Here is a 26,749-nt window from a genome sequence, read left to right on the forward strand (position 1 = left end):
TTTTCTGTTAGCATTTGTGCCTTTGCCATTTCGCTTCCATTGCACAATATCCTCCTGTGACTTGTTTGCTAATTTGAAAATTTTCATAGCATATACAGGAGACTTTTTTGCATAATGGGTACTTGGGAATGGTTATCAACTGACAAAGTTGAGGGTGGGTCTTCCTCTCCCAGTCCACTGACTCAAATATTAATCTCCTTTGGCAATACCCTTATAGACACCCAGGAACAATACTTTGCATCCTTCAATCCAATTAAGTTAATACTATAGATTAACCATCACATATGCCCTCTCATACTTCCACAACACTGCATATGCTTATGACTATAAATAATTTATCTTTTATTCACACTTTCTAACCCAGGCAGAGTAATTCTCCCTATAGAAACCCTCCCATTATCCTTCTCTTCACTGTAGTTGCTCCTCTGTCTTAACTCCGTTGCTTCCCTATTTAACTCAAGCAAAACTCTTGTCATACAGACTCAAAACTGTTATTCCTTCCCATTAGACCACAAACTCAAATGAGTTTGGGACCAAAATATTTCATAGTTCAGCTGCTAGCATAGTTTCTGGCATGTAATATGAGCTTAAATACTTTAATATGTTGAATTTGGAAAAAAATATGGAATTGACAGTCAAAATGCACAAGCCTAAGCTCCACAAGTAATCTTAAGACAGGCAAGTCATATACCCAGTCCAAATCTGTAAGAATCACATCTAGTGTACAGATTTATAGTGTTATATAACATACGAGAAAGTGCTTTGTTAACTGTAAAATAACAGGGTATTTTAATTATTATTAATTTAACTTCAAATCTAATGAACAGATTATTTGAATTGATGCTTTGTACAACAGAAATGGAATGGACATCCTAAGTTAGAAATTAAGTAAAATAATAAACTCTTAAAATGAAAGTAGATAGAAAAACAAAAATAGAGATCTCAAAGTGATTTTGTTTCAGAAAACTTACATTGGAAAAAATAAAGTTTCAGAGAACTCTTAGGAAAATGCAAGAAGCAAATCACAGTAAAAAAAAACATATTTGTCTAGACTACTATGAGATTTTAAAAGTTTCAGAGAAGAAAGGCTGCTAAATTTGGTCACAAGAAATTCATATCATAGATACATTTAATAAGATCTGTTTAACAGCTGCCATTTTACATTGAAATAGCATTTAATTTACATCAGCCACCAAGTAACTGGCCAATCCTTTTATTGGACTGATTTGAACTAAAGTCTCTAAGAAATAAGAATTCTTAATAATACCTTACAAATGTGACAGTTACAGATAGTGTAGAATGAGATCCATACCTCCTGGACTTTGCCATTTTCCATCTCATTACTTTGGTTCAGTTACAAGATTACATTTTAAGCTCAGCTACTAAATTGTGTACACTTTACAGTCTGCTTTCCCAATCTATTTTGACCACATAAGGCAAAAATCACAGCTATCCAATTAATTCTCCTAATTAATAAACTTTATTTTCCCTTCAGCTGCTGATGGCATGCTCCATGCTGTTCATCTAACTGTCGGTCTTAAGCCTTCCCTCCGACCTACTTGCATGGATCCTTGATGATTTTGGGCGACATGCCAAGATTTTCACAGCTTTTACAAACACATTAAAAACATATTAAAACCCCTTCCGCAAATCTGTCCATATATACCACTGTGTCGCAGTTGCATCTCTGCTTAGCTTTTTATCCATACCTTTATTGCTTCTCTATTAAACTACTCAGTTCACTTTTGTAATAGCTTCTCAGGGTTGATATTTTATACATTCCACGATGTACCACATGAAGCTGATCTCAGAAGCTAGCACGCCGACACCTGTACACACAACTGCCATTCCGTGTTCCTCCAGCAATTCTATTCACTATTTCTTCACTAAAGCATTTGACCTTAACATATATTTTCTTGCTTTTAAACTTGAGAGGGACTTCTTGTTGTTTTCCTGATGCAAATCTGTAATCTATAATTGCCTTTCATTCAATCCCAGCCCTCCACTAATTACTCTGATATTGGTAAATGGAATGTCTCCCCTGTAACTCCTGTTGTCTGAAATAGTCTTTCTTATTATTCTCCATCTCATTAGCTCTGTTTCCAAGCTCAACTGAAAGCAGAATATTTTTCTCATGTCTGGCTTTTATTTTCTCCTTCTCTCCTTCACTTTTATACAATTACAGAGGTAAATATCATCAATCCAATGAAAACAGTCATTTAATGTGAATCTCAAAAGACTAATAACAGATGCATCATAGCTCAAAGTGGTAAATATTGTCTGTCTCCATGTTAGACTGGCTCCAAAAGATTATTTCAAATGGAATTGTTACTACTTGCTTTGGAAATATTTGACATGCACAAATCTTTAAGAACTTTGTTATATAAAAAGGCTATCTCTCTATCTTTAATTTCTGTATCTATGACATGGTTAGCATAGCTGAGATTTCATATCAGGCAGCATTAAGCATTAAAGTATATTCATTGCCAAGACTATAGTTCAGCATATGGCAAATGCAGGATAATATTATAATTCCCTGGAATTTAATACTGTGTTGATACTTACATCTTTTCAATTTATAAGACAGAAGGCATATATGTTTTAAATTGTGGTGAAATACATTATAGTTATTCCTCATATCTGTGAGGGATTGGATTCAGGTCCTTCCTTCCTATCCCTCGGGCCCCACAGATACCCAAATTGCAGAGGCTCAAGTCTTATAGTCAAGTACTATATTCAAAGTCCATGGTAGTTCCATATAACCTAGGTAATCTTCCTGTGTCCTCTAAATCATCTCTAGATTACTTACAAAATCTAATGCAATGCCTGTACATAACTTTATTCATGTGGATTCAACATATTACTCCATGTGCAGAAAATTCAAGTTTTGCTTTTTAGAACTTTGTGGAATTTTTTCTGAATATTTTCCATGTATTGTTGGTTGAATCCACAGATGTGGAACCCATGGATACAAAAGCCTGACTTTATAGAGGAAAAAACATTCATACAACTATAATATTATTGGGCACTCATTTGGCAACCCACTCATTGCACAATATTTTAAAATACATTATCTCATGTTGTCCATGATATAATTACTACTGTTACTCTCATTTTCCTAAAAGAAAAAGATTTTGAAAGTCGAAGCAGGTTGCCCAAATTTGTACTGCTAATACGAGACATAGCTTGATATTCAAACTTATGTCTTCTGACTTTATATTCTAAGTTCTTATTGCAAATCCATCTAATAAAGCTTCATGAGGTAATTTTAACTTGGATTAATAGAATTATGACACAGATAGTCAAATGTCCTTTTAAATTGGGAACAAAATGAGTGTCTCTTTAAAGGAAAAGGGAGAGTCCAAAGATATGCATCACCAGACTTCAAAGAGAATGTCTGTTACATTTTTCAGAAATGGTACAATTCTCGACAAAAACAAACAATGGGGAAAGGACATCATATTTAATAAATGGCATTGAGAAAACTGGATAGCCATATGAAGAAAAATGAAACTGGACTCCAACCTCTCACCTTATACAAAAATTGACTCAAGATGGATTCAAGACTTCAACTTAAGACCCGAAACTTTACAAATCATAGAAGAAAACCTAAGAAAAACTCTTCTGGACATTGACCTAGAAAAAAAGTTTATGATTAAAACTTCAAAAGCAAATGCAACGGAAACAAAATTAGACAAATGAGCATTAACTAAACTACAGAGCTTGTACATAGTGAAAGAAACAGAGTAAATAGGCAACCACGCAGAATGGGAGAAAATAATTGCAAACTTTGCATCTGACAAAGGTCTAATACTCAGAATCGATAAGGAACTTAATTCAACAAGAGTAAAACAAAGTGATCAACAGACAATTAAAAAGTGGCCAACAGACATAAATGGATACTTCTCAAAAGATGACATATGAGCAGCCAAGAAACATGAAAAAATGCTCAATATCATCAATCAAAGAAATACAAATTGAAATCACAATCAGATATGGCTTTCAGAATGGCTATTTTTAAAAAAATCAAAGGGAAATACCAACTGATGGCAAAAATGATAAGAGGGAATGCCTATACACTGTTAGTGGGAATGTAAATTAGTTCAACCCCTATGGAAAACAGCACAGAGATTTCTCACAAAACTAAAAATGTAACTACCATTTGACCCAGCAATCCTACTACAGGGTATCCACCCAAAGGAAAAATAAAAGCATTCTTCCAATAGTCATCTGCACCTATGATGTTTTGGATCATAGCACTATTTATAATACCAAAATCATGGAAACAACCTAAGCCTCCAACAGTGGATTAAAGAAAATGTGGTGTGTCTATATACACACACATAAATGGAATAGTATGCAACCATTAAAAGAAATGAAAACACATTTTTACGACCAAATGAATGCAGCTAGAGATCATTATCTTAAGTGAAATAATACAAACAGAAAATCAACTACAACATATTCTCACTTTCAAGTGGGAGCTCAACGATGAGTACCCATGGCTATAAAGATAGAAACAATAGACAATGTGCACTCAAAAAGGTGGAGGGAGGGAAGCAGGGAGAGAACCAAGGATTTAAAAACTATGTATTAGGTACTAAGTTCACTATTTGGGCAACGTATTTACTAGAAGCCCAAACCCTACCATTACTCAATATACCCATGTAACAAACCTGAATATGTACCCCCTGAAACTATAATAAATAAAAAAATTAGCTCAATTCCACAAAATATAAAGGCTAAAAAAAATATAGAGATGAAGGAACAATGAGAACACATGGACATAGGGAGGGGAACATCACACACTGGGGCCTGTCAGCGGGCTAGGGACAAGGGCAGGGAGAGCATTTGGACAAATACCTAATGCATGTGGGGCTTAAAACCTAGATGACGGTTTGATAGGTACAGCAAACCACTATGGCACATGTATACCTGTGTAACAAACCTGCACACTCTGCACATGTATCCCAGAACTTTAAAATAAACAATAAAACATTCCTACAAAAGGAAAATATGTAGTCCATTGTTTTTACGGAGAATATAAAAGTAAGGGATGTTTTAAACTGAAGTTCAACATACTATGTTAAGCACTATTTTGAGCACAACATAAACACAGGGAAAATGAAGGACGGTTGATTCATGACTAGATTAACAGATTGACAAAGAGAAAAAGTAGCTCTTTTGCTTGCAAAAATATTGAAAATGAGCTGGGGCACCTAATTTACAATAATTCCAAATATGTTTAAATACAGCATTTTATGACTTATAAAATTTATAAACAATGAGGAAATACAGAGCCATTTTAGTAATTATCTCCATTTCTGGAGGAGAAACTAAAGCTGAGAGTGACTTCCCTCAGTGAGTCAGTGACAGTCTGGGATGTGAGATCTGGTCATTTGATGCAAAGAGAAGTGTAACAGTAATACCATAATATGTGTGGAGATTACTATCTCTCACTGAAGGATATGCACTCATCATTTCCTTACAGCCAGTTCATGCTCTGCAAGGGCCTAGGCAGAACTGTGCCCCACACAAAACTGTCTATCGTAAACTGGTCCTTTGGAACACAGGTTTACCAGGTCACATCCTGAAACATTCCAGATCATGCCCTTTTTTGCTCTTTTCTAACAACTTGAGAACCAGTTGGCTCACTGAGGATGAGAGATGTGAAATTACCTAGCTAATGTACATTGTGCTGGCTCACATTCTCACACACAATCTGAAGTACAAAACACATTCATAACTAGGGAGACTTGAAAATCTCAGTAAGAAAAGACTTTCTACTGCTCCCTCCCCTTATCATGTGTCTTTTTTAGTTTTAGAGAAAGAATCTTGCTTTCTCGATTCTGTGACTTACAATGCTAATAGCTATGAAGGGAAGGTTATGAAAATGAGACAATATGGAAACAAAGCCTGAGAGAAGCAAACTGAGGCTAGAGCCAGGTCTTGTACTCCTGAATGTCACTCCCTGGTCCATTTCATTGTACTTTGCCCTTTTCATTTCAGTCCTAACCACTGATCTCAGGATAGTCTGCATTCAATCGGGACATAGCAATTACCCTTTATGAGACCCACATTCAGTTATTCAAGTCTTAATGTTCTGGACACCTTTAGGAGATCTTTTCATTACAGGCACACAGTATCGAAGCAAGAGAATAAAGAATTTCTTCTGTACAAAATGCTGTGCTAAAGGTTTCAAAACTTCAGAGACCTGCAAACTGTGGCTTAAATAATACTAAGGGTAAGCTCTTACAGGCATCCGAACCCTTGGTTCTACCTAGGGAAAGGGCTCCTTTGTGTCTAACTCTTCTGTTAGTCATGCCATTCCTGTTGAGACTTTTTTTATTAAATCAATGCCTTTTCCCTATGACTTTGATACAGACAGTGTCTCGTTATCTACACCCGAAGTCTCCAGAACTATTAATCACTTTAATTTGCTAACTAGGGTAGAGTACAGGATAAGTGGTTTGAGGGCTTCTGATTTGCAGTGATTACCTAGGCTAAAACAAAACTTTTTAGTCTCTTTTTCAAACATTATTCCATTGCACTATAGAATATGCTATAGGGAACAATCCTCTACTGGCAGGCAATGAATGAGATGACCTTAATGGAGCTCTTTTCCATCTAATGTCTGTGACTCTTTAATTCAGTTATCCTTCAGGCGTGGGAAGAGCTTTCCATCATTACCCCTAATTTGTCTAACTACAAACATTATTTCAAAAAAAGCCTCCCAAGATATGTTCCACTTTTCTGTCTTGCTTGAACTTCTGTTTCATGTCACTGGCTGCCTCTGTTGATATAGGATTTCAGCCCTGCCAAAATCACTTTCTGGTGTTCCTCCAGATTGTTATTGAGATACTTGATAAAATGTCTCTTTCCATGACAGATGTGAAAGCATTTGTCTCCCATTTTATGACAGGTACATTTCTAGCATCACTCATTGCTGCATATTTATATAGGTGAGTATTCCAGAGATAGACACCAAGCAGTTTATATGTATAATTTATACACAATCTTCTGCTTCTCCTGTTGTTTGAAATTCAAGGTACTGTCTTATGAATGTTTATAATCTTGAATAAGCAGAGCTCTAGGCAAAACATACCCTGATGCTGTCTTCTCTGAATCAGTGGAGACTTGCCAGACAAGTGATTTTAGATAAAAGGAAAAGATTTAAAGAAACAAGGAAAGAATAAATACACTCATACAAGTATGCCTGTGACTAGTGGAGTATAGGTGGTATTAATATCTAGAATTTTGTATGTAGAGTTTACAATCTATACATGTGCGGTGAGGGACTTTACTGAGTTTATTTTTTAAAATTAGTTATTCTTTACATGGCAACTGGCTTCAGGAGTAAATCACCTGGCTTCAAAATACAATTCAACATGAGTGGATGGATTTTAAATAAAACTGAGTACAAATACAGAGGAAGATGCATATATTACAAAATTATTTTTAAAAATACTCTGAACAGGACATTTCCAGGCTAGCTTACTAAAACATTCTTGAGGATGTTATGTTTTCCAGGGATATGTAATCAGCAAGTACTGATTTTCTCTCCAATCCTTCATCTTATTAATATGCTGTTTTAATAAAAGATGTGGCCACTGATCCAGTAGGAAATGTGCATCTGGTTTCCATTACCAATTGATATGTATGGAACTGCATGATTCCATCAATTCCCTGTCTTGGTATTCCCACCCAAGGGCTCAAGATCGCTCTCAAGTAACCAGCATACTCAAAAAAGCAGTTTCAATTTTCTCTTATAGATTATATTATGGAAGGAATATACTTGCTCAGTGTAAGAAGCACTATTTTAGTGTAATTCTAAGAATATAAATATAGACATTGATATAGGTTCAGCTGTTGATGTAGGCAGAGGCAGAGATGGCTTTGAAGTAGATTTTCTCCTTATGAGTCCCTCCTTTGTTTCCTACAAATTCTGTGACTTCAGTTAACTGATCTTGATAAATGTCCTCGTGGTAAAATGGAACTATATTAGACCCAGCCTCATAGGATTCTCCTCAGTAATAAATAGGTTCATGAAAGTGGGATCACTGGCAAAGAGTAACATACATGATTAATATTATTGTTAAATAAGACACACTAATGGAAAGTGTAATGTTAGAATTAAACTTTTCATTTCTCTTCTTCTGAAAACCTTAATACAGATACAAATTCTCTTCCCCTGCCCACCTCTCAATACACACAAATACACCAAATTCAGTGAATCCAGCATTTGTAAGTTACTTATCCACTCAGTCTTTATCAACAAACCATCACCACCACCACCACACCACAGGCACCACCAGGTACCTTTGCTTATGTGTCTTTCTGAAATGCCTTCCTCTCCTTACTCATTACTTAGCTGGCTAATTCCTATTATTCTCTGTGATTTACCTTAGGTATGACCTCCATTAGAGAACCTTCATATCATCTTGCCCTGCATGAAATGTATTAGAAGCCTTTTCTCTGGTCCTTCATGATATTTTAAAAGGATATTATCATTTACAAAATGGAATTCCAATGGCTTTTCACAAGTGGTCTATCAACTAAGCATGTACTTATGTAAATATTTCCAGAGGATTTCATTAACCTCTGAGTGAATAGTTGAAAAAAAAAATGAATGAAACATATATATAAGTCCATGTTTTTATTTGTAAATAAATGTATTGCCAAAAAGTTACATACAAATAATGTGTCGAATGACATGCAATAATCAAAATCCTCAAAAGAATACTAATATACTTTTCCATTTAGTAGAGATTTTAATAAATGAACAATTTAAGGAGACTGTTGTATTTCTTTTGAGATAACCCCGTAAGTTTTACATTCTGTATCAAGGCATCCATTTGCAGTAATAAAGATTCAAGGCTTATCCCTAAGAGGCAATGCCTATTCTTTACAGTCAATATGATCCTGCTAGCAAATAAAGCCTGAAGAAATAACAGATACTAGATTTAAAACCACTTTATTAAAATCAATCCATGGTGAAAATATGGAAGAAAACCACAAGAGTCTTGAGAAAATAAACTAGCTACTGTCTGGTTGATACCAGAAATAGAGACTGGTATAAGGAGAAGAATAAAAGAAGGAAGTATCACAAGAATGACTGATACTCATTAGAAACATATCTGGAAATAGATGGTTAGGAATATTAAAAATAAGAATGAAGAGGTATATATGATGCCACTGAAGAAACAAGCAAAATTCAAATGAGTAAAAGGTAAACAAGAAATCAGGAAATAAAAGTTTAATAAAATCTGAAAAGGGAAGAACCATAAAAGAGAAAAGTAAGTATCAATAAAGAAACTATAATATGATTACTACAAAGTAAGAGCTCAAAACATCATGGCTATAGAAACATTAAGGAGACTTTTTAAAATATATAATTTCAAAGAGGCCACAATATACAATAAGTTACAAATATAAAAATGTTTTAATATTTACAATTTAACATAGACCAAGTTATGGGTAAAGAAACAAAAGACAACAAAAGTAACATCCCTACTTATATACGCTTAATATGCTTTCAGGGTACATACTTTTACTTTCCCAACCCTAACAATTACATAGCATTTCACACAATAAAATTTTATATAGCATATCTGAATTACTTCAAAGCTTAATGTGGATTTAAATAAAACTTTACTATTGGATCATAAATTAAGCAAATAGGACTACAATGACATTTTATTTTCAACTTAATGGTTATTTAATAATCACTGCACTCCTTGGGTGTTAACATTGTAGAACTTGACAAATTAACAAGGTAGTTCTAGGTTGACTCTATTTTCTCTTAAATATTAAATTTATGATTTGTTAAAAACCTCTAATAAGGACACATGACTTAGAGTTTGCCAGTTTTGTGTTACAAGACCTTTCTAAACTGAGGCAGATATGAACACTAGTTATCACACTCCAAACGCTCTGCTTCCTGCACATACCATCTCCTGCATTGCCTATTTTTTCTAGCAAAGCATTTAATAATCAATTGCATATGTTTAACTGTGGAAGTCTTAAAGCTGTAATAATTTATATTGTGTAAAATAGAAAGGAAGTGAATTCAGTACATCAAGGATGGAAAATGTGCTCTTACTCATTCTCCTGTAGTTGAGGTAGAAATCAGTAGTATATATGTAAACCTTTTTTTCCTGAGTCTCAAAATTCCTCTCAATGCCCAGTTCCAGGCAACCATTATCAATTGCTAAGAGTTAGCATATGGGTGAAAATTGATGTGACATCTCTAGTTAAGAATATGAAATGCTGGCGTATAAATTATAGGTGAAGTGATCTCTGGTATCTGGATAAGCAATATCATTCAGTTACAGAAGAAACGGTGGGCAGGGTTAATGTGAAATCTGAGAACTACGTAAGCCATTTGTCTGATATTAAAGCCATAATATAGCTACAATGTAGCCAAAACTGGCTGTGGAACTTAGAGAACATATAAGTGTTACTGTCTTAGATAGCTGGAACAGATGCTGGGACTACTCTTTTGTATGTTAACTCCTTAACTACTCACAGCAAACTTATATGTTGGGTACTATGACTACCATCTACCTATCCACAATTAAAAAAACAGATCTTATCATCCAAGTTAAACTGGATAAGAAAAGGTAGAGGTGGGATTTTTAACTAGTCTATCTTCAGAGTAAGTGTCTCTACTAACTTATGTACTTCCTGTTGCCTATACAATTCTGTTCAAATAAGAGCATGGGTAAAAGTGAGTTTAAAGCACTAGCAGATGTAAGGAGTTGATATTAGTAATGAATCCATGAAACATGCAGGGTGGTTAAAGGTTGGGTTTGCAAATAAGAGGTGTTTGTTGTTGTTGTTGTTGTTGTTGTTTTGAGATGGAGTCGCTCTGTCACCAGGCTGGAGTGCAGTGGTGCTTTATCAGTTTAGGGCAACCTCGTTCTCCCTGGTTCAAGCGATTCTCCTGCCTCAGCCTCCCGAGTAGCTGGGACTACAGGCAGGCGCCACCATGCCTGGCTAATTTTTTTAATTTATTGTACAGACAGGGTTTCACCGTGTTAGCCAGGTTCATCTTGATCTCTTGACCTCGTGATCCGCCCGCCTCAGCCTCTCAAAGTGCTGGGATTGCAGGCATGAGCCATGGTGCCTGACCCTTTTGTTGTGTTGTTTTGTTGTTTTGTTGAGACAGAGTCTTGCTCTGTTTTGTTTTGTTGAGACAGAGTCTTGCTCTGTTTTGGTTTGTTGAGACAGTCTCGCTGGAGTGCAGTGGCGTTATCTCAGCTCACTGCAACCTCTGCCTCCCGGGTTCAAGCGATCCTCCTGCCTCAGCCTCCCGAGTAGCTGAGACTACAGGCATGTGCCAGCATGCTCAGCTAATTTTTTTTATTTTTAGTAGAGACGGGGTTTCACGGTGTTAGCCAGGATGGTCTTGATCCCCTGACCTCGTGATCTGCCCGCCTTGGCCTGCCAAAGTGCTGGGATTACATACCTAAGCTACCGTGCCGGGCCAAAAGTCCATTTTAATATGTGGGTATGCTGTGGCCAATCAGTAAGTACTGAAAATATCAGAAGACTTTATTTCACTGGAGTAACATTTGAATGTTAACACTTTGTTACATTATCCTCAAGAAAGCAAACAGGGGAGTCGATGCAAACATCTCAGTGATTTTCTATTTATACTTGACTACCAATATTCTGTTGCTTCATCTGCCTTATACTTTACCAGGAACTCTTTGAAGGTAGGGACCATGATCTTTACAGTACGTATTGATAGAGCAGGTATTCTATAAATGGGTGTTAAATAAGTGAGTTAACTATAATTCTATTTACATTGGCTTTTACTCAGACAAAATGTCAGCATCATTGTCAGGCTTACCTTTAAACTTAAGTCTCTGAATTTGTGCTAGCAACATGTTTACATAAACAGAAGGCTGTAGATATCCAACCTCCATATCCCCAACACACATACACCTGACCCTTTCCCTGTAGTAGCTTTCATCACAATTCTGAGGGTGAAGAAAGCAGGGCTTAACTTGCATGTTCCTCAAAATATGCCATCTCTACTGAGCAGAAGAGAAACTGGTATGACAGTTCTTAGAATACAAGGAAAGGGTCTATTTCTAGCTCCAAAGATGTCTAAACAATGTCTTGAATTTTAAAGAAACAGGCTCAATGCATCAATAAATTAAGGGCAAGCCAGTTGTAATACAGCAGTCAGTAAACAGTATAGAACTGCAAGAGTGTTTTCTGGAAAATCAAAACTCAGTTATACATGTTTTTCCCTTGCTTTTGTAAGTATGTGTTTCGAAAAAAAAAAAAATCATCCTTTTATCTGGGTTTTCAGTATATAAAATGCCCTCACATGTTAAAAATTCCAGACAAGATATAAACAAAAAGTCGTTATTTTTTGCATTTTTTAAATTATTGGCAGCTTTAAAACTATTTCAATGTCAATGTCAACTGATTCAGAACTTTTATTTTAAAAACAATTCCATATACCTATTGGTGCACTATTAAATTGGGCAACAGATGGTAAAATACTTACAACAAAAAGGAGCTCATCTTGAAATTGAATCACAAATAGATACTGTCATTATTACTAAATTATAAACACACAACCATAATTAAAAGTAACACTTGAGATAAATCCTGTTGCCATATGCAAACATGTTTGTGGTTAGGAACTAACACATTCAAATACCCAACAGCAGATTCTGATGTATTCCTGAGTAAATTTCCAACTTTGACGGTGCCAATTGTTTCTTTCCTTGATATTTTTAATGTTTTTTTAAAGAATGACTATCGAGTGTATAACTGTATTTGAGATGTTGCTCAAAAATAAATAACTCCTGACATGGATTTATAGGCTTGAGTGTAGTATATTTTAACCTCACAGTTTGGTTATTTTTAATGCTGCTTTAGATGTTTCTGAAATTTTTAAGTGTCAAACCACATAAATTTCAAATGTCCCTTATAGCCATTTAGATGTTTTTCTCATTACTGATGATGAGTAAAAATCAGTTTTGGAGGCAGCAGTATAAGGGCTTCACTATCTCATTTATCCTAGATATGAGTTTGTTTCATTCCCATTTTTTATAGGCAATAATGCAGCTGTGCTAGATATTTGCCAATTGTTACTCTTTTTTGTGTGCACACAGGAACTGATGGGGATTTAACAGTCCAATATTCAGGCAAACTATTCTCTCTATCCACAAATCCCCACAGGAAAAAGATACCAGATCCTTCTTAATATTTCTGTGTGCCAGTATTCTCCAGGACTTTGCTAGTTGTTCAACTATTTTCTGAGTCCACAGTAATAAGAAAGAACCTGGAGCAGAGATCGTCAAGCTTCCCACCCTAGACCCCTTACATAGCTCTTTCCTCAATGCACATAACCAAACAGAGCAGCTGATATACTACAGGAACATGAATTTAGAAGCTTACATAACACCACCTTATACATTTGAAGACTACCATACTTCAAAAGGAAACTAGATAACATACACTATTTAAAAACAGAACTAATGTAACAGAGGAATCATTTAGAATATTTATAATAAATATCAAAAAAGGATATTGGCATGATGCAAGAAAAACAAATCATAAACTATAAATTAGGTATAAACTATATTGAAATAAGGAATACATAGGTAAGTATGCAGAGAAATCCAGCTTAGAGTGGGGCGGGGAACAGTGAATTAAAAGACTAGATTGAATCTCTATGCTAGAAGACATCAGAAAAGAATGAAGGGAAAAGTATATTTCTATCTATACAGATAGAGATATGGATATATATAATGACAACTAAGATGTGGTAGAATGAAAATCGTTAGCATATACACTAGGTAGGCATAATAAAAGGAGAGAAAAATTTAAAAATATAAGAAAAGAGCTGAAAGAATGGAGATAAAGCCAGTATTTAAAAAAAAAAAAAAAAAAAAAAAAAAGACTTGAGACTGAACTGTTAAGGAGAAAAAAAAAAAGAAAAATTCAAATTTAGATTATGGAACATTTTAAGAATAAAGAAAATGAGAAAATTATAAATACTAAGAGAAAAAGCAGGTTACTTGTAATAGAACAAGAATCAATGTGAACAGAGACTAATAATAATAGTGGGGGGAAGGAAGAAACTTTCAGAGGTAATGGAAATGTCTGTGGCCTTAGTGGTGATAATTTCTCAGTGGTACACTTATTCCCAAACTCATCAAGTTGTATACATTAAATATGTGTAGCACTTTACATACATTATACCTCAATCAAATGTTTTAAAAAATCAGTGACATCAAAGCTTTCATTAGTGACCCTTGATAAGGAAAAAAAATAAAATCCTTTTGTACTGAAGAAAAATAACTTTGAACCAAATTTTCAATCAAGTATGCGCTACAGTAAAAACATTTGCACACACAGAAAGTCACAAATAATTTGCTGCATAAAGTGAAACACTTTTAGGAGGAAATGTGGAAGACATGAGAATTAAGGGTATTCAAGTGTTTTGGTAAAATTTATTATTGTTCATAAAGGTAAAAACCAAAGAAACAGAAATATATACACAAAAAATTAAATACAAATAACTTTTGGTAACTGGAAATGGAGGGGTGAAATGGGGGACATAAGGAAGGACCAAAGTACTTGTCTTGTTGGGGGAGTATATAGAAAATGATATATTTAAGAAGGTAATTGCAAAAAATAAACATGAATATAGGTCTTTAACAGCAACAACCTAAGAAATAAAAATAAAATTACCAATTCCTAAATCAGCCAAAGAAATTATTACTGATGAAATAAAAAGGGAATCAAGATTACAATAGAATATATAAGTAAAATGTCTAATAAATTCTAATATTATAATAAAATGTGTTAAATCACTTAATAGATGCACTTTTTAAATTTTTTAAAGCAGTTTTAGGTTGAGCAGAAAGTACAGAGTTCCCATATATGCACTACTCCCACATATGCATAGCCTCCCATTATGAACATCCCTCAGGAGAGTGGTACATGTTACAAATGATGAACCTTCATTAACACATCATTACCCCAGAACCCCATAGTTAACATTAGGGCTCACTCTTGGTGTTCTATAATGACATGTATCCTTGTATCCACTATTATAGTATTATATAGGGTATTTCAATTGCTCTAAAAACCATCTGTGAGGCCAGGCGAGGTGGCTCAGGCCTGTAATCCTAGCACTTTGGGAGGCCGAAGCAGGCGGATCAAGAGGTCAGGAGATCAAGACCATCCTGGCTAACAAGGTGAAACCCTGTGCCCTACTAAAAATACAACAACAACAACAAGAATAACAACAAAAAAGCCAGGCGTGGTGGCAGGTATCTGTAGTCCCAGCTATTTGGGAGGCTGGAACAGGAGAATGGCGTGAACCCGGAAGGTGGAGCTTGCAGTGAGCCGAGATCGTGCCACCGCACTCCAGCCTGGGTGACGACGTGAGACTCCGTCCCCAACTCCCCACGCAAAAAAAAAAAAAAAAAAAAAAAAAAAAAACAAAAAAAAAAAAACAAAAAACAAAAAAAGAAACACCCCTCTGTGTTCTATATATTCCTTCCGATTCCCAAATCTTGGCAACTACTAGTATTTTTACTATTTTACCATAGTGTTACCTTTTCCCAGAATGTCATATAGCTGGAATTATATAGTATGTAGCTTTTCAGATTGATCTTTCACTTACTAATGTGAATTTAAGATTCCTCCATGCTTTTCATGACTTGATGGTTCATTTCACTTCAGCACTGAATACTGCACTATTGTCTGCATGAACTGCAATTTATCCATTCACCCAACTCAACAACATTTTGGTTGCTTCCAAGTTGTGTCAAAAATGAGTATAACAATCATTCTATAAACAACCATGTTCAGGTTTTTGTGTGACATGTTCAGGTTTTGTGTGTTTTGTTTTCAGTTCCTTTGGGTAAATACCAAGGAGCATAACTGCTGGATCACATGGTAAGAATGTGTTGTTTTCTTAAAAAAAAAAAAAAAGTGACATTGCCTCATCCACACCCATGGGCAAATTCACTAAACATGAGACTTGCTGCAGAAAAGTTTTAGTTGTTATTGTCTCCCAGTTATCTGGCCAATAATTAAAACGAAGACATGCTTTCCTTGAGAATCTAAAAATACGTATATCTGAATACAAACTTTTAATGTTTAACATTGCTTTATTATTTTCCCAATTTATAAAAGCAATACTTAATTATTTTAATTATCTCAAAAGTTCAGTGAAACATTTTAAACCTTGGGTAAAATTTCCTCACAGTTCTACCACCAAATGTCAAGCTTCGCAAATACCCAAATTTATCTCCATCTCGTCCTTCCAGGTATTTCATTTAGAAGGCTGAGACTGCATTTGTAAGCACAACTTTACAATAAATTTTTTCTTAAATTATTAAAACCATTTGCAGGATATGTATACCATGATTTACTTAATTGTTCTAATGTTGAAATATCTTTGTGCATAAATATGTGTCTGACTTGGGATTATTTCTGTAGTTTAGGTTCTTAGAAGTGACATCTCTTGATACATGTTGTCAATTTGCTTTCCAGAAAGCTTATACTAATTTACACTTCCATTAGCATTATAGGAGAGTGCTTTTTCTTTTTTTCCCTCCATATATTCTGATGCGTTTCAGTAGCACCATTTAAACTGCTTGGCAATACTTATTTTATTTATTTATTTATTTTATACTTCAAGTTCTAGGGTACATGTGCACAACGTGCAGGTTTGTTATATATGTATACATGTGCCACGTTAGTGTGCTGCACCCATTAACTTGTCATTTACATAAGTATATCTCCTAATGCTATCCTTCCTTCGTCTACCTACCCCACAACAGGCCCCAGTGGCAATACTTATTTTTAATATCAATATTTTGTATTTACACATTATGCTACACTTTTAATGCACTTTTAAATACACCAATCTGAACTTTCTAATCAATACCATGTGGTAAATAAATATTACTACCAATTTCTAAATGATTTATTTCATTTCGTGAGTTATTATTTAAATAGGTAATTCCAAGATTTTAGCAACAATATGCAAGCCCATTGTCCACCTTGGGTTTTTGTGTATTAGGTTCCACCCTCACCCAAGCTTTATTGAATAATTGAAAAATCAAAAATTATATAATTAAGGTATACAATGTAGTATTTTGATATATGTATACCTCCTGTAATGATACCCACAATAAATCTAATTAACATATCCTTCACTTCACATAGATACAGTACTTTTACAGAACAGAAAACAGTAAAACTGCTGAGTTCTAGTAGTGCTGACAGAAACTGAAGATTGTTGCTGCCCAATGAGAGGGGCAGCTTCTCAGACTGTGGTGGCCTATGGGCCAGTAGCAACAGCATTAGCACAATATAGGACCACTCCAAACCTACTGTTGCAGAGCCTTCAGCTAACAGGATTTGTAGGTAATCTGTAGGCACTTTAAATTTTGAAAGCAACTGGATATATTGAGCGTTCAGATACATGATCCCAGGAAACAGAATCAAGGCTGTGGGAGTAATCTAGGAGAAGAATGTGTGGTCTGAACTAGAATAGTGATGGTAAGGATGGGGAGAGGAGAATGCGTTTGAAAATATTTTGGATTTATAATTCATGGGTCTTGGTAACTAAAGTTTAAACAAGTATAAAAAGGAACCATAATAATAAAAATATAAATGAAAACAGTCTGTTTTCTTACAACATTTCAGAGTTTTCCTCTCCTTCTTCCCCAAAAGAATGATGAGTTACTAAGTTCAGAGGACAGGGTGATTTGAAGTCATGGTCCAGCAAGTAAAACTACTGTTGTGATGAGTAAACAGGTTAAAAGATTAAATTCCATGTTACATAATGCCTCTTTTCTTGTCTCTGGTCAGTTAATTCTCTTTGCAATCAATTACCTTCATGTTGTTGAAATAATAAAATGTACCTGAAGTGGCCTATTCTCTATCCTTCTACCATAAAATGCCCTAATGTTGAGTTGCAACTACTTCGCTCAAGACTTTAGAAGAAATACTGTTTCCCCCCATTCTACTCCCATTCCATTAGGTTTTTCCTCACTTGCTTCTTCTTATCACTGAGAAGGCAAAATATCAAGGATCAGGATAGTGGTGTGAGACTAAGTTGGGAGAAAAAGCAATCATTTAATTCTGCATTAGTTCAAAATAGTAAAATCTGACTACTTTTAGGCAAAACAACTTCTTAGTTGCTAGATATTTCACAAAAGGGTTTGCTGCCAAATTCTCCATTAATAATAGCCAGAGTGATTTTCTTTTCCTCCAGGTCATCTCCTGTACACCTCTCTATAATTTGTGCTAAAAGTAAATAATGCTTTCTGCACTTGGGCATGAATAAATAGCTAGTACTATACCTGCCATCCCACTGTAAACAAAAAGAACATGGACATGACAGAGGAACAACAGCTTTAAGGCAATGGGCAACAGGAGATGCTCAAGTGTGAGCTGAGAAAATAAAAAATAGCAAGGTAAGCCCTTTAACCTACAAGTTTCACACCTGGAAGCACTTTCCACTCTAAATACAAAGAGAGAATCTGAGTAGGACACAGTCATCTCATGACAAGTTTTCATACATACAGTATCACACTTATAAGACTAAGCACTTTCCCCGTAAGATCTGGTTTCGTCATGGATATTTACTGTTAGTTCAAGTCAATACTGTAATGATGTCCTAGTGATACAGCAGATAGAACGAGAATACTCAGGCAGATAGTGAGGGTAAAATAAGTGCTTGGCAAGGCTTCCCTTTCAACAAAAAGCAGCCCCCAAATCATTTCTTTTATAACAAAGAGCAGCCTGAAAAATTGAGCTCCAAGCATATATAAGCAAGCTTGCAGCTTGCACAGGTGAATGCCAGCATCTGTGCCAATAGAAAAAGGTTACCTAAGGGCAAGACATGTTCAACATGGAGGCTCCATTTTCCCTTTTCCTTGCCACCATGTGTGCAGTAAAGAACCAGGCAACATGGCACCAGCCAGGTAGAGAAGCCATCTGCATAATAAAAGATTGGGATGGGGAGGTGAGCTTCTTCAAGCATTATGCAAATAGCACACCCGGTCTGACCAATCTTTCGTGCCCTGTGAAAATCAGACACTGCCTCAAGCTCATCTATAAAACCTTCTACGTTTCACTATAGAAGTGGCAACCCATTTTCTACAGGACCCTTCTCTGTAGCAAGAGAGCTTTTTCTCTTTCACCTATTAAACTTCAACTCTGAACCTTACTCTTGTTTGTCACTTTCTAGTTTTCTGTGGCCATGAGAAAACGAACCTCGGGTATTACCCTAGACAAACGATGTCAATTCACTAAGTAGTGCAATCTTAAATACAGACTGAAAAGGAAAAAATAAAATCTCTTTGCCAGTATCAACGTTAAAAGTATAATAGTAATTCCTATGGATTTTTAAAAGTAATAAAAAGCCTGCTAAAATTAAGAAGTGAATTTAGCATGATCACAGGATACAAGGTCAATATAAAATATAAATTGTATTTGAATATACTCACAACTAATAATTGGAATTAAAAATGCATTAGCAGCATTAAAAATCACAATGACTTAGGCATGAACGTCATATGTGCAAGGTATCTTTACACTAAAATCTACAAAAGATGCCTGAGATAAATTAAAGGCAACCAAAATAAATGAAGAAATGTACTATAGTCAAAGATTGGGAGACTTAATATTACTAAGAAGACAGTTCTAGGTTAGATCATAGAATTTCATATAAATTCTACTCAAAGCCAATTGTAAAAATTGGTAAGCTGTTAGTAAATTTATAGAGGCAAGCAAAAAACAAAGGAAAGGCAAAATAACTTTGAAAAAGAAAATGGTTAGAGGATTGACACTATTTTCAAGACTTATTATAAAGTTATAATAATCAAGACAGGATGGTGTTGCTGTAAAAACAAAATATTAATTAGTATAAAAGAACAGAGAATCCAGAAGGAGACCCACATATGTATGGTCAATTGAATTTTCAACGAAGTGTAAAAGTAACTCAATGAGAACAGGTAGATTTTTCAACAAATGATTATAAATATTCAACCTTCAACAAATGGTAGATTTTATTTGTAAACAACAAATGCTGGATATGTGATCAAAATAAAAATTGACTTTTAATCTCTCCTATCACACACAAAAAAATTATAGAAATGGATTATGTACCTAAATATAAACCTAAAGTTATAAAACTAAAAGAAAACAAAACAATTGTAAACAGGATTACTTGGAAAGGACATAAGAGAAAAAATGACAAGTTGAATTTATCAAACTTAAAGTTTTCCCACTCTTCAAAAGTCACCATTAAACAAAAGGAATGCAAGCCTCAGACTGGGTACAAATATTTGCAATCTGGCAAATGGATTTGTATCAAGAATATATAAACAATCCTTATGATTAAATAACAACATCAGTGACTCAATTCAAAAGGAAATAGAAGATTTGAACTGACACTACAAAAGACACATGTCCAGTAAACACATAAAATGATATTCATCATAAAAAATTAAATTAAAACTAAAATGAGATTCCTCTGGTTCTCATTAAAACAGCTAGTATTAGAGGACTGACCATACCGAGTTTTGGCAAGTTTATGTAGCAAGTGTAGTTCTCATGTATTGCTATTGGGATTATAAAATGTTACAACCACTTTGGAAAAATGTTTGGCAATCTCTTATATAATTAATGATGCATATTATATGTAGCAGACAGATGTGTATCTGAGATTTGCCTTCAAGACAAGACACATTGCCCAGTTGCAAGGAGTGTGTTTAGCTGACATTTTCCAGCTGTAGCTCTGTAACAATCTGCCTCAACTTTCAAGATGAGGTCATGCTCTTCTCAGTGTAGAACCTAAACAAAGACTGAACAAGGATGTAATTAATAAGAGAGCCTGGCCATTTCTACATAACATAGGATTCCTTTGAGGATTTTTTATCTAGAGCTCTCTATTGGGGTGGCAGGGATCCTTTCAGGTTTATATTGCTGTCCAATATATTCCCCTATCCAATCCTGCTTCATTTATTTTTGTAGGTGTTACTCTCCAGTAAAACTTTGTACTCCTAACACCCTCCCAGTGTGCGAGTCCCAGAAAACCTAACCTATCCCAGTGGGAGCTAGATTAACTATCAACTAGCTGGGAATGAAGACTCCATTCCTCGTGGCACATGGTGTAAAGAGAGCTCCTGGCAGAAGATAATAGTCCAGTTTTTAACTTTCAGCTGTTGTGAGCTGGGCTGATGGTGGTAAAGGAGCATGTCCTAGTGACTGCAATGCTAAATATAAAGGAAATGGAACTGGATAATTATTACCAAATTGTCTTAATGCCTTATAGGCAAATAAATAAAAACTGAAGACAATTAACAAGCAATTGATAACTGAGTATGAGAGTGAGATAGTTCCTTTGGTAGCTTAGAAACCAGCCTTTATTTCATGTAGTGACTAAACATAAAAAATCTAAAGAGCTAGGCAATTGAATGTAGAGGAAGGCAGACAGGAATACAGACCTGAAAAGATTTCTGCCAGTCCAACAGGGAGCTCCATATCGATGACCCTCAATTAAGGAATCCCAGGTTGTACAGAGATGGCTAGGCCCTCCTATTACTTCTTTGCTCTGACAAGGTGGAAGTGTTATTCCAAAGTCAGAGCCGCAATTTGTAAAACAATGGATGCTGACACAGAATGGGAATATCTGAACAAAAGACCCCAAAAATGTTTACTCCCTGGACTTACTCCAGTTTCTAGGCCTACAAAAGTGGCTCGTTCCTGCCCATTTAAACTAGTATGCTGTCTATGAAGAAAATATCTAATTATTTCACCCAAAAGACAAATGCAAACACTTCAGAATCTGCCCCCACCTCCTCTCCTGGCTGCCTGTATAACCTTATAACTAGTGTTAGGTTAGAGTATAATCCATCCAGCTACAAGCTACACCTGGTAAAGAGAGATTAATGACCTTAACACCAAAAATGTTATTGCAGAGAATTCAACTCATAACATCATATGATTAAGTATTTCCACTCCTAGGTTTTTACCAAAGAAAATAACTGAATTATCTGAGAAGCAAACATCAAGATGGGATATGTGCAAGAGACGAGAAGAAACACTAAAAAGGGGGAGTTACATGGTGAGAAGTTTCAGGCCATAACACAGGTCTGACACCGTGAAAAAAGAAAGTGAAGCAAGGATTTGGTACAAATAACCAAAGACTGGCGTTTTGAGAGGACACCTAAGCCAATGTTGCGTGCTAGGGCAGTCCTACAATGGGTGAAAACAGCCAATGGTTCTACTCCCAGTCATTGGCTGGGAACAGCCAGGAATAGATGGGGGATTGCTATCAACATGAATGCCACTACAGGCAATATAAAAGTAGGACATCAGGAAGTTGTCAGTCACCTGTGTTCCCTGGGGCATTCTGTCCTGAAAGGAGATCTGGGCTGTACAACTGCATGGCAATGAAAATAACATAACTACCAACAGAATTGCAAACAAATGTTCATGGAAATTTTATTCATAACCTGAAGGAGCAAGCAATTCAAGTGTCTAACAGCAGATGAATAGTTAAACACATTAGGTCATATCCTTACAATGAAATATTACTCAGAAATAAACTGGGACAAACTACTGTGCAAGAAGATGCATGAATATCAACACTTACACTGGGCGGATGTAGCCAGGGAAATGAGAAATTGCATTATATTATTCCATTTACATGAAGTTCTAGAATATACAAAACTGATCTATAGCAGTAGATGTTGGATCAGTGATTGCTTACAGCAGGAATTGCAGGGGAATTCATTACAATGGGTCAGCAGAGAACTTTTGGGAGTGGTGAAATGTTCAAAATCATGAATGATACCATTATTACATGGATGTATACGTTTGGTAAATTTATCAAGCTCTAAAAATGGATATGTCTTATTGTATGTAAATTATATGCCCATAAAGTATATTTTTAAGAAGTAGCTACTTGAACAGTTCTATATTAGGAACACAACTTATTTTTCTATTTCAATTAATCAAATTCAATTCAATAAGTATGGGGGTGCTAAATGTCAACCCTTCAAACAGAACACTTTTAAAGTATATGTCATTATTCTGTAAGTAAAGCATTGGAGACTCAGCAATGTAAGTTATATCACATGAAATCACACAATTCCTGTAGGGTAGAGCCAAGTCAATATAAAGCAAATTCTAAGATCTTACAGTCAGCTCTATTACCTCATATTTTGATAGCATAATAGGAAGCCGGAAAATCCTTCCAACCATCAGTTGACATAAGTATCTTCAGTGTGGTTCAAAAAAGAAAATTAAATATGCTAATATCCTGAAATACTTATTTTGATGTCACCCCTGTAATTTAAGTGACACACTACTCAATTATATTAATAACACCCTACCCTAAATTGATTTTCCTTCAGAGTTGTTCATTAATAAATTCAGAATACAGCTCTCCTGAAATTTTGTTTCATCAGTTATTTACAAGATTCTTTAATACACTAAAGACAGTTACAAACTTACTAGAAATAAAATGTGCTTTCAAAGATAGTTAAGGCTATTGATTTAAGAAGACAAGTATTAAAATGGTCTTGAGGACATAAGAAACGGGATTCTTTGTATACACATGTCAAGAAGGCAAGCACTCAAAAGATAAATTATAGTAAGGAGGAAAATACAGATCAATACACTTGGAATTTAAAAAAAATCAAGAAGGCAATTTAAAAATGGATTTCAGGGTAAATAGGAATCAAGTGATTTGTATAAACCAGGATAATGTATTTGTTCTTAGTTACGGTGAAGAGGCAAGTAACACCATAAGTATTGTAGCCCATGAATAAAAAGAAAAAAAAACCTTCTATTTCAATACAGATAACTTTTAATAAGTGTTCCCAAATGTTAACATTCCCTTCTTTGATGTACAAATCCTACTTTATTTTTGTTATTTTTCAGTTATTACATCATTAGAGGGCCAAACCTATACAGTTGTCCCCTTGTATCCACGGGGATACGTATCTTCCAAGAGACCCATCAATTGAAACACGTTTCTGTTCATGTCTTTCACCAGTAAATGTAATGACTCTTCCATCTCAACTAAGCATTTATCATGTACTATGGTCATAATTTCTGCAGTTTGAGGTATGCCAGCAAAACGAGCACAAATTTCTTTTCTTCTTCTTCATAGTTTTACACATAGTAGATTCGTTCTTACTATAGATCTTAACCTCAACATATGGTGTTTTTACTTTCCTGATTAAGTCAAGAACTTTCACCTTTTCACTTAAAGAAAGCACTTTATGGCTTATCTTTGACATATCCGAATTGGCAGCATCACTATTCTTGTGCTTTGGGGCTACCACTAAGTAAAATAAGTGTTACTTGAACGCAAGCACTGCAATAATGTGACAGTCAATCTGATAACCCACAAGGCTACTAAGTGATTAAAGGGTGGCGAGACTAGACAGCATGGAAACACTACTGGACAAGCGGGGTGATTCATGTCCTGGGCAGAATGAAGCAGAATGGCACTAGATTTTATCATGCTACTCAGAACAGCAGGCAACTTAAAACTTATGAAATGTTTATTTCTGGAATTTTCCATTTAATACTTTTGGACTGCAGTTGACCGTAGGTAAGGGGTGAACTACAGTATTACTTATCAGTGATTGCTGGTCAATTGTTTTGGCTAGGATTTCAAGCTCCAATTTTCCATTTGTATTTATTTATATATATATACTGAATTTATATTTAGTCACTCCTTATTTATATCTGGACATGAGACCCTATTAGAAGACAATTCCAGTTTCATTTTTCTTATTCAAAAAATAATTTATTTGGTATATAGCAAAGAGATACTTAATTATTTTGCCACTGAATGACACATTTGATGAACATACTATTGTTGATGCAGAAAACTTAGATAACACAGTCTTGATTATTGCTGCAGAAAGTATTTTACCAAAAGTAACAGGGGTTGTTTCACCTCCAGAGAAAGTCCTTAATCCCTCCACCCCTTTTCTTTTATTTTACTCTAGAAAGAAGAATGTGTTAATACAATTGGCTCGAGTTTGAAATGCTCTTTGACCAAGTTTTTTCAGGTATAAGACCCCAGAGAAATCATTTGTCCAACATTGCATGACAGTACCCTATCACTTCTTTTCTGTCAGTTCTAGAAGGTTTGGCTTTTCATTAAGCATGTGTTGTAAGGTCTGGAACTCATGCTTGGATGTTGGGTAATATCCAGTAAACTTCCTGAGCCCAGATTGGCTGCTGGTAGAAGCAGTATATGGAATACTATACAGCCATAAAAAGTGATGAGTTCATGTCCTTTGCAGGGACATGGATGAAGCTGGAAACCATCATTGTAAGCAAACTATCACAAGGACAGAAAACCAAACTCCGCATGTTCTCACTCGTAGGTGGGAACTGAACATTAAGAACACTAGGACACAGGGCAGGGAACATCACATACCAGGGCCTGTCATGGGGCACAGGGGAAGGGATAGCGTTGGGAGAAATACCTAACGTAAACGATGAGTTGACGAGTGCAGCAAACCAACATGGCACATATATACCTATGTAACAAAACTGCACACTGTGCACACATACCCTAGAACTTAAAGTATAATTAAAAAAAAAAAAAAAGCAGTAGTTTATGCCTCAGTGCTCTCACAGTAGGTTAGCGACAACCATCACCATGGCCAAACAATGTGAGAAGAATTTTGCACCAGTATGTGAGGTCAGTTCCTGAATACTTTAAAGTAATTAGATAGGATGCTCTTAAAATTACATCTGGGGGGTCAGATTGAGGAGAATTAGTTTCAGCAATTAAGCCTGAATGGGATTCACCATTTATTGACTGACAGTTCCACAAAGCATCTAACAGTCTTGCACAGAATAGCAGCTAATTAAATACTGGAGACCTACTTGTTCTACAACAGTGAACTGTGCTATATCCTTAAAGCTTTGGAATTGGTAGCGGTGATGTTGCCAATAGTGATATTTTTTATTTCAATTTGAATCAAACTATTCACATAAAATATACTATCTTTTATACTGACAGTAGGCAAAATTCTCTATATAATTTAACTCTATATTTGAAAGAGTTTTTACATTCATTATTTCATATAATCTTTGCAACAACTATGAAAAATTACATAGAAATGGCATTGGCAGTCTCACTTTATAGTTCAAGAACCAGAGATCTAAAGAGGATATGTAAGATGCTACAGATAACCAGAAAAACTTTGGGATGTAAAAGAATATACATATAATTGGTCTTTTGGCTCCATGAGATATATTTCCAATTTAGATTAAGAATTCCTCAGGTAGATCTAATATCATGAAATAGGATCAGAAAATAATCATAAACTCCATTTTATATACTCTTTAGGTACAAAAAGTATCCTGCTTTATCACAAATGTGTTTAAAGTATCAGACATAGGAAAAATGATAAAACAAGAATAAAAGCAATGAGTCTGAGTGTGTTTGAAACATGGAGTTAACAACAAGAATATCTAAGCATATTATATTTTGTCTTATGTCTGACCCCCTGGAAAGCAGACCCTGAGATGGGATCATTTTATAAGCTATTTGTTGAGGAAATAAGCAAAGCGAGTTAGGCTGTGGGAAAAGCCAGGCAAAGATGTGCCACTGGGAGAAATCTAGTGTCCACCTGATACTGGGTGGAGCTTAGGAGTGTGCATTGTGCCACAAAGGTTGTATCTCTTACAGGCAATATGATAGAGC

The sequence above is a fragment of the Mandrillus leucophaeus genome, unplaced genomic scaffold (genome assembly GCF_000951045.1).
Source record: "Mandrillus leucophaeus isolate KB7577 unplaced genomic scaffold, Mleu.le_1.0 Scaffold486, whole genome shotgun sequence".
NCBI lineage: Eukaryota > Metazoa > Chordata > Mammalia > Primates > Cercopithecidae > Mandrillus > Mandrillus leucophaeus.